Source organism: Tachypleus tridentatus, chromosome 6 (genome assembly GCF_004210375.1).
Source record: "Tachypleus tridentatus isolate NWPU-2018 chromosome 6, ASM421037v1, whole genome shotgun sequence".
NCBI lineage: Eukaryota > Metazoa > Arthropoda > Merostomata > Xiphosura > Limulidae > Tachypleus > Tachypleus tridentatus.
The window spans coordinates 113,547,953-113,558,549 of record NC_134830.1 but is presented as its reverse complement, the minus strand read 5'-3'; the positions used below and the strand labels follow the sequence as shown (position 1 = coordinate 113,558,549).

Sequence of the window (10,597 nt, the reverse complement as noted above, 5' to 3'; positions counted from 1 at the left end):
AAACAATATCATCTTCAGTTTTTGTTGTCTTCTGGCAGCATAACTTTTCAAGTATATCAACTTGACCCCAGAATTTTGAATGAATTTAAAGAAACAGGAAGTTAGCTAATTAAAGTAGCCTGGGTAGGCGTTGAAACATTGTAGGTTGTTGATAAAACGTAAGTTTTTCACGGTTATTTCCTCTTTTATATAACGGCTTTACATTATTATCTATGCATATAAAGGCTGGGTTTCTGGGACTCTTCTTCTGTCTCACGAATTTGTTTTTTTTGGAATTTCGCACAAAGCAACTCGAGGGCTATCTGTGCTAGCCGTCCCTAATTTAGCAGTGTAAGACTAGAGGGAAGGCAGCTAGTCATCACCACCCACCGCCAACTCTTGGGCTACTCTTTTACCAACGAATAGTGGGATTGACCGTAACATTATAACGCCCCTGCGGCTGGGAGGGCGAGCATGTTTGGCGCGACGCGGGCGCGAACCCGCGAATTACGAGTCGCACGCCTTACGCGCTAGACCATGCCAGGCCCGAGAAAATTTATTTTATTTATTTATTTTGGAATTTCTCACAAAGTTACTCGAGGGCTATCTGTGCTAGCCGTCCCTAATTTAGCAGTGTAAGACTAGAGGGAAGGCAGCTAGTCATCACCACCCACCGCCAACTCTTGGGCTACTCTTTTACCAACGAATAGTGGGATTGACCGTCACAATATAACGCCCCCACGGCTGGGAGGGCGAGCATGTTTGGCACGACTCGGGCGCGAACCCGCGACCCTTAGATTACGAAGCGCACGCCTTAACGCGCTAGGCCATGCCAGGTTTCCCGAGAAAATAAGGAGCAAGATTATATAAATACTTGGGTAAGAGAATCCAGACTTTTTTTAAAATGACATTTCAACATTTTGATCAGCTAAACAATTAAAAAATCAATATATTTATGAAGTATTCAAAATATAACAAAAAAGAAGAGATTTGGTTATTGTTTCGATGAAGTGATGTGTAAGTATATTACGGATATTACATCAGACAATGAAAACTTAGTAATTTTAAGGTAATAGACCATTTTTCATTTTTTAATCTCCTGTTGATTTGTTATTTTGGTGTCTATTTTCAATACTTAAATAAATTTTATCTAAAATGTTAAGAATAAAAGTTTTAATTACTCTAAAATTTAAGTTATTTCATATTGAGTTATATCTACTTAGTAGTATTTCTAAAACATTTTCCTGTTTTCTCGATTACCCCTGTTGGCTCAGCGGTAAGCTTGAGAGGTTATGATGCTAAAATATGGAGCTCGATCTCAAAGATTACAAAATAATCATGGCCGATTGTGTAGTTTTGTGGTCAGATTAAAAACACACACATACAAACAAATATAACTTCATTTAAGAAATTTGTGCTATAAACTGATATGACGATATCTGAAAAAAAAAAAAAAAAAGTGTTTATATAAATATATGATACTTAGGAAAGGATCATAGCAAAACGACTGAATATTTAATGCAGAAAATTGAACACAAATCTTTGGATTTCTAAGTAGGCTAGACGAATTTCCCAGTTTAACGCCATTTCTGTGGTGTGAAAGGTGCTTGGAATTAAGAATACCCTGTATAGGGCCCAAAGTTCACCACAAAAGTCCTGGTGCATCATGTTGAAAAGCAGAAAATTTGTTTTATTAAACATGTCACTTGTTTTTGTACTCACACGATTATTGTATAACTTTACTTTCACCCTCACAGGCAAATTGGTATAAGTATCTCTTGTATTCGGTCTACCTCACTCGTTTGGAAGAAAAATAAATTAAACAAAAATCAATAATTTAATTGACACTTCCCCCTGTGAAATAGCCGGACATGGCTTAATGGTTAGCGTTTTCGATTTCTTGAGGATTAATGATTGATAGTATTGCTGGAGAAAAGAAACACGCTTCATAGTTTGGACTAGGAGTTCGCTACAAGAGTAACAGTTAAATTCCATTATTCGATCAAATGAGGGTAGCTTAAGAGTTGACTGTGGTGTGCTGTTGTCTAGTCTATTAGTTGAAAATTAGGGTTAGCTATACGCACCAGATAGTCTTTTCGTAGTTGTGTTCGAAATTATGAAACAAATTAAGTGAAACAGATTCACGATTTCGACCGCATCATGCGTTTATTGATCAGTAACTAACGAATAATAAAAAGTTATTAAAATACAAAAATGTCTTCTGTGTTGTCAAGACAAAATCTTATTGGCTACTAAAAAAGGGGGTACACTAGTTAAAGGTTTGAAGCGTTCACTTCCACTCGGATTCGGTTACTTGGCTTTCTTTAAGTTTCAGTCTTTAAATAGGTTTTACTTCAGTCCACAAGTGGTGCATAATCTCGGCAAAGAAAATAAGTACGCTTTAAAAGGTGTAACTTATTGGAAGACTTAAAACTTTCATAATAAAACAGATTATCACGGTGGAAATTAATAATTTTCGTAACCAGAATAGATATGGAAATAATAAATGCCAGGTTCTGTAATTGGGAAAAAAGTTACAATGGTAAATACCACATATTTTAATAAAAATGTCCCCCACTGGGTCGCGAGAGATCTGTTAATATTTCAACTTAAACGTTCCATATTGTTTGTTTGAAGGAGGTTTGGTATGACGTAATGATGATGTGTGACGTCTAGAAATGGTCAGAAACCTTGGTGGTGGTAGGGAATATTGTATAAAATGTCAGAATGGGAAAGTTAATATGTAAGTGAATCAGTCAGATGCATTAATTAGTTATTCAGTTCAGTGCTGTACATTTTGTGAGTTTATGCCGTAGATACAACAGAAAGTGGGCTCGGCATAGCCAGGTGGTTAGGGCACTTAACTCGCAATTTGAGGGTCGCAGGTTTGAATCCTTGTCCCACCAACACCAAATATGCTCACCCTTCCAGCCGTGGGGATATTATATGTTATGGTCAATCCAACTATTTGTTGGTAAAAGAGTAACCCAAAAGTTGATGGTGGGTGGTAATGAATAACTGCACAAGAGATGCCTTTTTATCATCACCTTTTAGCAATAAAATGTTCAATCCCTAAAACTGAAAATGAATTTTCTAAACAATTATTTCCCAATTCTTAATTTAGCAAAGCATTTTAAAAAGATCCTTAAAGCTTTTTTAATTCTCAATTGTTGGTTGTATTTAACTTACAACTTATTGTGAAAGTAGGTGTTACATTTTTACACATTTTATGTAATGACAAGCATATTACGCAAAAATGTCACTTAACATAATGCATGTAATTATTTGTGCATATCTAACTACAAATATTAAATATTGTTTACATGGTTACCCTTTATTGCACTTAAAAGGTAATAATAAAAACAAAACTTAGTGAACGTAAATTCCATATTTTGTATACTACAATACTGAAGTACATTTAACTTTAGAAAACAACTGCATGTAATTAACAGATTAATAACGAGCTAGACTGTTTTCATATTTCATTTCAGTTTAAACGGTAGTAACAGGCGACTTCGTAAAAAGTTTGTTTGTTTGTTTCTGAATTTCACGCAAAGCTACACGAGGGCTATCTGCGCTAGCCGTCCCTAATTTAGCAGTGTAAGACTAGAAGGAAGGCAGCTATTCATCACCATCCGCCGTCAACTCTTGGGCTGCTCTTTTACCAACAAATAGTGGGATTGATCGCACATTATAATGCCCCCACGGCTAAAAGGGGCGAGCATATTTGGTGCGACAGGGATTCGAATCCGCCACCCTGAAATTACGAGTCAAACTCCTTAACCATCCAGCCATGCCGGGCCCAACTTTATATAAATATTATCGCTTTATAACGCTTCTGGCCCGCCATGGCTAGATAGGTTATGGCGTTATAATGTGACGGTCAATCCTACTATTTGCTGGTAAAAGAGCAGCCCAAGAGTTGGTGGTGGGTGGTGATGACTAGCTGCCTTCCCTCTAGTCTAACACTGCAAAATTAGCGACGGCTAGCGCAGATAGCTCTCGTGTAGCTTTGCGCAAAATTAAAAAACAAACAAACAAACATTATAACGCCTCTTTTTTATTTATAAATACATGAATCATTACATTTTAGAGATAATGTCTATTTATTTATTTATTTCTGGAAACTTGAATAAAGTATTTAAAGTATTCATGAAAAACCATCCTGATTGAAAAGGTAAAAAAATACTGATATTTTACTTAATGATTTAAAGAAGAAGATAAAAAGAACCACATTTTTTACTTTTGGTTATTTGTTTCTTGATAAGCACAAACCTGTACAATGGATTATCTCTACAAGCCACGAGTAAAAAAAACAATGTTTAGCGTTTAAAGTCTTTAGACTTACCGCTGACCCACTAGGAAGCATTTCTCACGAATCTAATTTTTCGAAAACTTAAACTATGAGTCAAATATTACAATTCTAGGTTTTAGAAAGCAACATTAACAGCCTGAAAAGTAAATATTATTATATATAACGCAGAGAAACTGGAGAATCATTGAAGTCACGTCAATCACGTGTGGCAGAAAAATTCAAAATCACGTTTAACTTATTGACACACTTTACTCTACTATCAGGTTTAGAATTTCGGTGTATCTACTGCATTCCGGGTCATGTTACCACGAAGTAATTCTAAATAAATTGAAATGGCCTTGACTCGTTGAAAGTTATCTGGATAGCTTTTGCGGTTTTATTTTAAAGTTTAGAAGCTAATTTAAATTCTGGTTGTAATAAACTCTGAGATATATTTAACTATATTATGGCATTAAGGTTTGTTTGGAATTAAGCACAAAGCTACACAAAAGGCTATCTAAGCTCTGTCCACCAAGGGAGTCGAAACCTGGTTTCTAGCGGTGTGAGTCTGCTCACCACTGGGGGGCTGGCGTTATGGAAATCAGTGTCCTGTCAAAAGACCTGAAACATAATAATAGGGTTAAAACAAAAGGTCTTAACCCTTTTGGAATTGCATCACACATTATAAAAATCGTTTTGCTTCATGTTTCAACAGGAAGTAAAATTCATTTGCACAAGAGAAGCATTTTTATTTTCTTGTACAACAAAAACGGTCGCTCTTTCTCATTTTCTCTATACATGGTGTTTAACTCTCGTAACGTATTTTACACTATTTTACTGCAATCTACTGACGAACATGCTAATAATGAACCAAGATTTTTACAAATAATTAGGTCTTCAAACATACAACGTGGTAAAATGATTTACTTTTTATCGTGTAAAATAAAACCTCTCATGGTGGTTCTTTGCATTAATAAGTATTGATTATTATTTTTAAAAATATCCCATAGTTGAAATAAGAAAAGAATAACTAATTAATATAAATGGTTATTAGGTGTTTACTATGTTTTAAATAACTCACAGTTGAAAGAAAGGAAATAATAAATAATTAATACAAACGGTAAGCTCTGGTTTGTAAAATTATTTGTCATTTACATTGTGCATTATAAGTTGACATAGTCGTTCAACGTACTTAAATGACAAATGAAGCTGCAGGTGGTGACAATGTCATACCTATCACTTACACTCTATTGTCACTCCCCGTGGAGCATTAACTTTACAAGACAGGTTTGGTAACAATCATATCGTTGTTTCACAGTTGTGACCGAATACATAAAACTCACACACATTTTTCTCAAATAAAAGCTTAGATTCTGACAGTGTTTCCCTACAGATCTTGTTACAACCACACCTTACTATTTGAAAATCACTAATTTCAAATATATTAACAAATTATTTCAATGACACTCCGTAAGTGACAACACAAGTAATTGTCATCTATATTATATATTTTTATGGGTTTTTATATCTACCTATTTTCAGCTAACACTGAGTGTGAGAAGTTTACTCAATTATTACACGAGTTTCTACTTTGTAGTAGTCCTCCTGATTAAATTTGTCGAGTTTTCTGTGCTAACACTAAATATATCAGTATTTTCCCTCTCAACTTTGCATAAACTTTAGATATTCATATACATTTTTGATAAAATCTAAATTTGCTAACATTAGAACAGTTTAAATCTCTGCCTTTACTTTTGATCTCCGAAGAAAATGATAATACATTCTCAGTGGATGGTCCACCAATCCATGGCAGGTTGATTACACCCAACAGCTGTGTAGACTGGAACGAGTAATATTTTACCCAGTGATACAATAGTTTAACGTTGGTCAGGCTGAAACTCACAGTCATGAGACTACGAATCTAAGCTACGTTACCCTTCCTTTCGTTAGCAGTACGTGCTATAAAAACATTAACGTCGATACTTAATAAGAACGTTGTTTATACAATATAATGCTTATAATAAATACAACAGTTAAGGTAGTTCTGTCAGTTGTCTGGTTTCTTGCTACCAATCAAGACAGTTGTGTCAGTTGTTTGGCCCCTTGTTCTCAATCGATGTGTTCTTTTGGCTTTGTTATACGTCTTTATCCGAAGCTTAGAAATGCATAGAACAAAGGTCTTCAATCTATGATTCATGTAACATCGGCAGTTTGAAAATAGTTATAAAAATGAGAAAAAGAAGTTAGAAACAGTTCATCTGGTTATCAACCCTAATAAATTGAAATACAGAAACAGGTGGCAGATACGTGTAACTAAGAATGTGTTAAGTGGAAAGGCGTAACTTGTGCAGCTAATGCTAACCATAAGACTGGTTGCATTGAGAAAACATGATGCAATTTGGAAATAAATTCATTGATAAAAAGTCAACTAAATACAAAATAACATTCGTGTCAGGGTCAAACATTTGAGAACGGAACTGATAAATGCAAGGATCAAACCAATCCCGATTCTCTCTGTGCCTACTCGAAGCTTTCATCTTAAACCACCATTAACTATGCAATATGGAATAAAAGAACTTATTTTATATGCATCTGATACAGCTACAGTTGGGCCACCTATGTCTGTAGAATCTTTTACAACTACACCACTTCGTTATCACATTACAAGCTAGTTCAACAATACAGTGGAAAACTACAATGAGAGTCATATCAGATACAGTCTAAAAATTTTTTAAGGATAATTGATGAAGTAGTAAACAAAAAGAATTTATTTTACCATTCGTTTAAAAAGGCCGCCACTAACAACATTAAGTGATCTCCCCTTTAAAATGTTGCAACACCTAGCAAATATTGGTGATCGCCTATTAAAATCTATCTGAAGTAGCACATTAGAAACAAATTTCTAAAACAAAGTTTACAAGAAGAAAGATATTGGTTTAACTTGCTGATGATATGGAAAAAAACTTGCCCGATTATTATACCTAATTCATATGTGTGAGGATATGAAAATTAAGTTAAAACAAAGTTGGTGTACATCTACATAAAGGAAGTTGTTCGGTTGGCAATGAAATGTAATTAAAGTTGCAAATAAACAACTAAGAGCATTAGTTAGGAATTATGTGCTTATCGGATCAAAGAGCTTAGAAACGCCAACTCTTTCTGAAATAAGGTAAGAGAAAAATTCAAATAACTAATCAAACTACTGTTCACTCAAAATAGAAGTAAACTACAAGACATAAGGTATTTCATTTGTAACACTAAAAACATATTACCAGGAGCTGTGAAGAACGAGCTTCAGGATATATAAACTGCTTTCAAAAGATGGCAGGTAAAAGAACGTACTATAAATGTGAAATGCATGGACGTATTCGAAACTGTAATGAATCAGCTTTTAATACTATATTAGTAAGACGATATCAGACGTATATGAATACTCCATCTTCCCCAATTGAAATAGAAGTGTGTTTTAACATCTTCTATCGTTGCGGTGGGGGTCTTCTGGATTATTTGGTAGAAACAATACAAAGCCCAGTCTACTTAACGATGACGAATGAATTTATTTCGTCAATAATGTTTAATATAAGTTAATTTCAAAACAGTATTTCAATAGAAACTCCGACACTAGTGTACAGTTAACTTACTAATAAACTTATTAGCAGAATTTTCTAGCTGAATGATCGATAACGGAGATTTTAAAGGATTAACTTATGAAGTTAATAACTGAGGAACAGACACCCTAACCCTCATTGTCTAACTTACAAAGTGATAGTTAACTGATTAAGTAACTCTAATTTACTCAATCTAATGTTTTTAGGTTATAACTAATTTTCTATATACAACAGAAGTTCCAATATATTACGCCATGTTGAAGTCTTTCTAGTAAAGAAACATCTAAATTACAATATTAAAATTACATAGTTTACTAGTGCATTATCTAAATAAACCAGTCCATGAGTTAACGGATTGGTTGAAAGGAAGCTTTGTAACTTGTTGATTAATGCTGCTTTTATAATTATACCATTATTCCAACTGAACAAACTGTTTTCCAATGCTAATAATAACACTATACACATTTATTATTTCTGCAATGCTCCTCAGTGGAGCACGTGCCGCTATCTAGCAGGCCTCATTTTACTCCATAAGCCATTACCAATAAGTGCTGTTTCTAAATGCATAATGTCGTTCAATCCTCTATTAGAGGATAAATTTCATTGCTGAGTATATTGAAAAACAACATAGAGATCATGTTAAAATGCTGTAAACATGCTCCCAAAGGCTTTATGTTCCTCGAATTCTCTTTTAAATTATTCTAATCGCTTGTACGCCCTTTATTGTGTTCGCGTCCCTCAAAACCTGGTTACTTATAAATAGCGTTATTCTTCCGATATTTTTTGTGGTCTAGTTATCTTTAAATAGCGTTATCTTTCCGATATTTGTTGTGGTCTAGTGAAACCTTAACCAGGTGAGCTCAAAGCTAAAAAACAAAACGTTAAAGCATTTTACTGTTAATACCAACATGAAATACTGTTTCTTTCTTCTAATAACATATCTGTATTTATTATAAATCCTCTTTGTACAATCGCTGGTATTCTGCATATCTTTCTTAAAGCCTAGTAGGATTAACGAATGATTTCTCAAGTTTGAAAGAAATTTAGGAAAAGTTAAAAAATGGATGAATGACCAACTTAAAAAAGTTGAGTTTTGTATCTCCATTAGATAATGATTACATTAAGAAAATTAATGTTTACACTTAGGTATAATTTGTTATTGCCAATTGGTGTTGTTGTTTTTTTTTATTCTTGAACGTTTGTGCCAGTGACAGAAGAAATCGGTTCACTCCCGAATTTCATCCTATTGTCATGTTTTTGTACACACTCTCGTTAATTTCCAATATTTGATAACTTGTTGTTTGTTCCAAATTTCGGTTCATTTGTTTAGTTCTTAATTTTCTTCCGAATTTCGTAAAACTGGATTAAGTGTTTGATTGTGAGGGAATTCCATAAAGCTGTTCCTAGTTTGTCCTTAAAATCTATAAACTTTATTTGATCTTTGATTATTCTGAAATTTTTGTTGTTTGGTAATTTGTCACCTAACCTTCTATCTACCTGATATTTTATACTGTGGATACTTATGAGTTATCAATTATTGTTTACTAGTTATTGCTCTACCCTAATATTTAACTTACAAATAAATGAGTGCTCATAGCAAACGCTGCAAATGTATTTGAAATATTTTCCGTTAAAAAGAAAACAATGAAAGTCAACTCAAGCCCTAAAGTGACAAAATTGGTATCAGAAGAAGATTCAGGTTAAAACTTTTAATTTATAATTATGAGAAACAACTTACAACAAAGGAATATGGAGGAAGGGTAAAACTATCTATTGATAATAATAGTGTGAGATATTTCTCTAATGTACCTTACTTCCAGTGGAATGTCTTGGAACTTATAAACGCTGAAATCCGGGTTTTGACACTGTAGTGTGCAGAAAACCGATGCCTCAGTAAAAATGCTTAGGGTGGTTATGGCGTTCGACTCGTAATCTGAAGGTTGCGCATTCGAATCTCCGTCGCATCGAAAATACTTATAATGTATTTTCGATGTGACGGCGTTATAATGTGACGGCCAAGCCCACTATTCATTGGTAAAAGAGTAGCCCCAGAGTTGGTGGTGAGTGGTAATGACTAGTTGCCTTCCCTCTAGTTTTACACTGCTAAATTAGGGACGGTTAGCGCAGATAGTCCTCGTGTAGCTTTTCGCGAAATTATAAACAAACAAATGAACAACCAAATTCTATAATGTAACGAAACAACAAGTATACAATGAAATAAGCATTTAAGTTGATAGACTTACTAATGATATGTCATTAACTAATGATGGGCTAAAGTGTAAGACGTCATTGAATAAATCACCTTCTAGACTACCATCTTTACGTTTTTATTGTGTTTTGTTTTTCAAAATAGTGTTTAAGTAGCCTATTTTGAACGGCAGAAGTAGATAAAGGGAAAGGGGCTAATAATACTCTGACATTCTTCTCAGACATTTCGTTTCTACAGATCTAGAAGTTAACCTATCCATCCTGTCTAATTATTTACAAACAGATCCATTTTAATTGTGCGAATATATTTTCTTATCCTTTTTCTATATTTATTTTTATACTTCCTAATATTTATATATTTTCTCATCATGATTTCAGAAATGAGCAGCTTGAGGTGTTTTGTGTTATTAAGCACAAAACTGAAAATAACGTATTGCAATATCTTATATTAAGATATTATGTTTCCATGTGTGCCTTAGAAATATATTACACAAAAGTCTTGAAATAT

The 10,597-nt window shown here is 33.8% G+C and overlaps 1 protein-coding gene across 1 annotated transcript in view; it reads left to right on the top strand.

The window, feature by feature from the left end:
• Window positions 1-8,666: 8,666 nt before the first annotated feature.
• LOC143253345 (epithelial sodium channel subunit beta-like) overlaps window positions 8,667-10,597 on the top strand; it is a 29,481-nt gene continuing 27,550 nt past the window's right edge. Inside the window, exon 1 of the mRNA XM_076507075.1 lies at window positions 8,667-8,735. The gene's annotated coding sequence lies outside the window, so the exon portion shown is untranslated. The remainder of the gene's footprint in view (window positions 8,736-10,597) is intronic.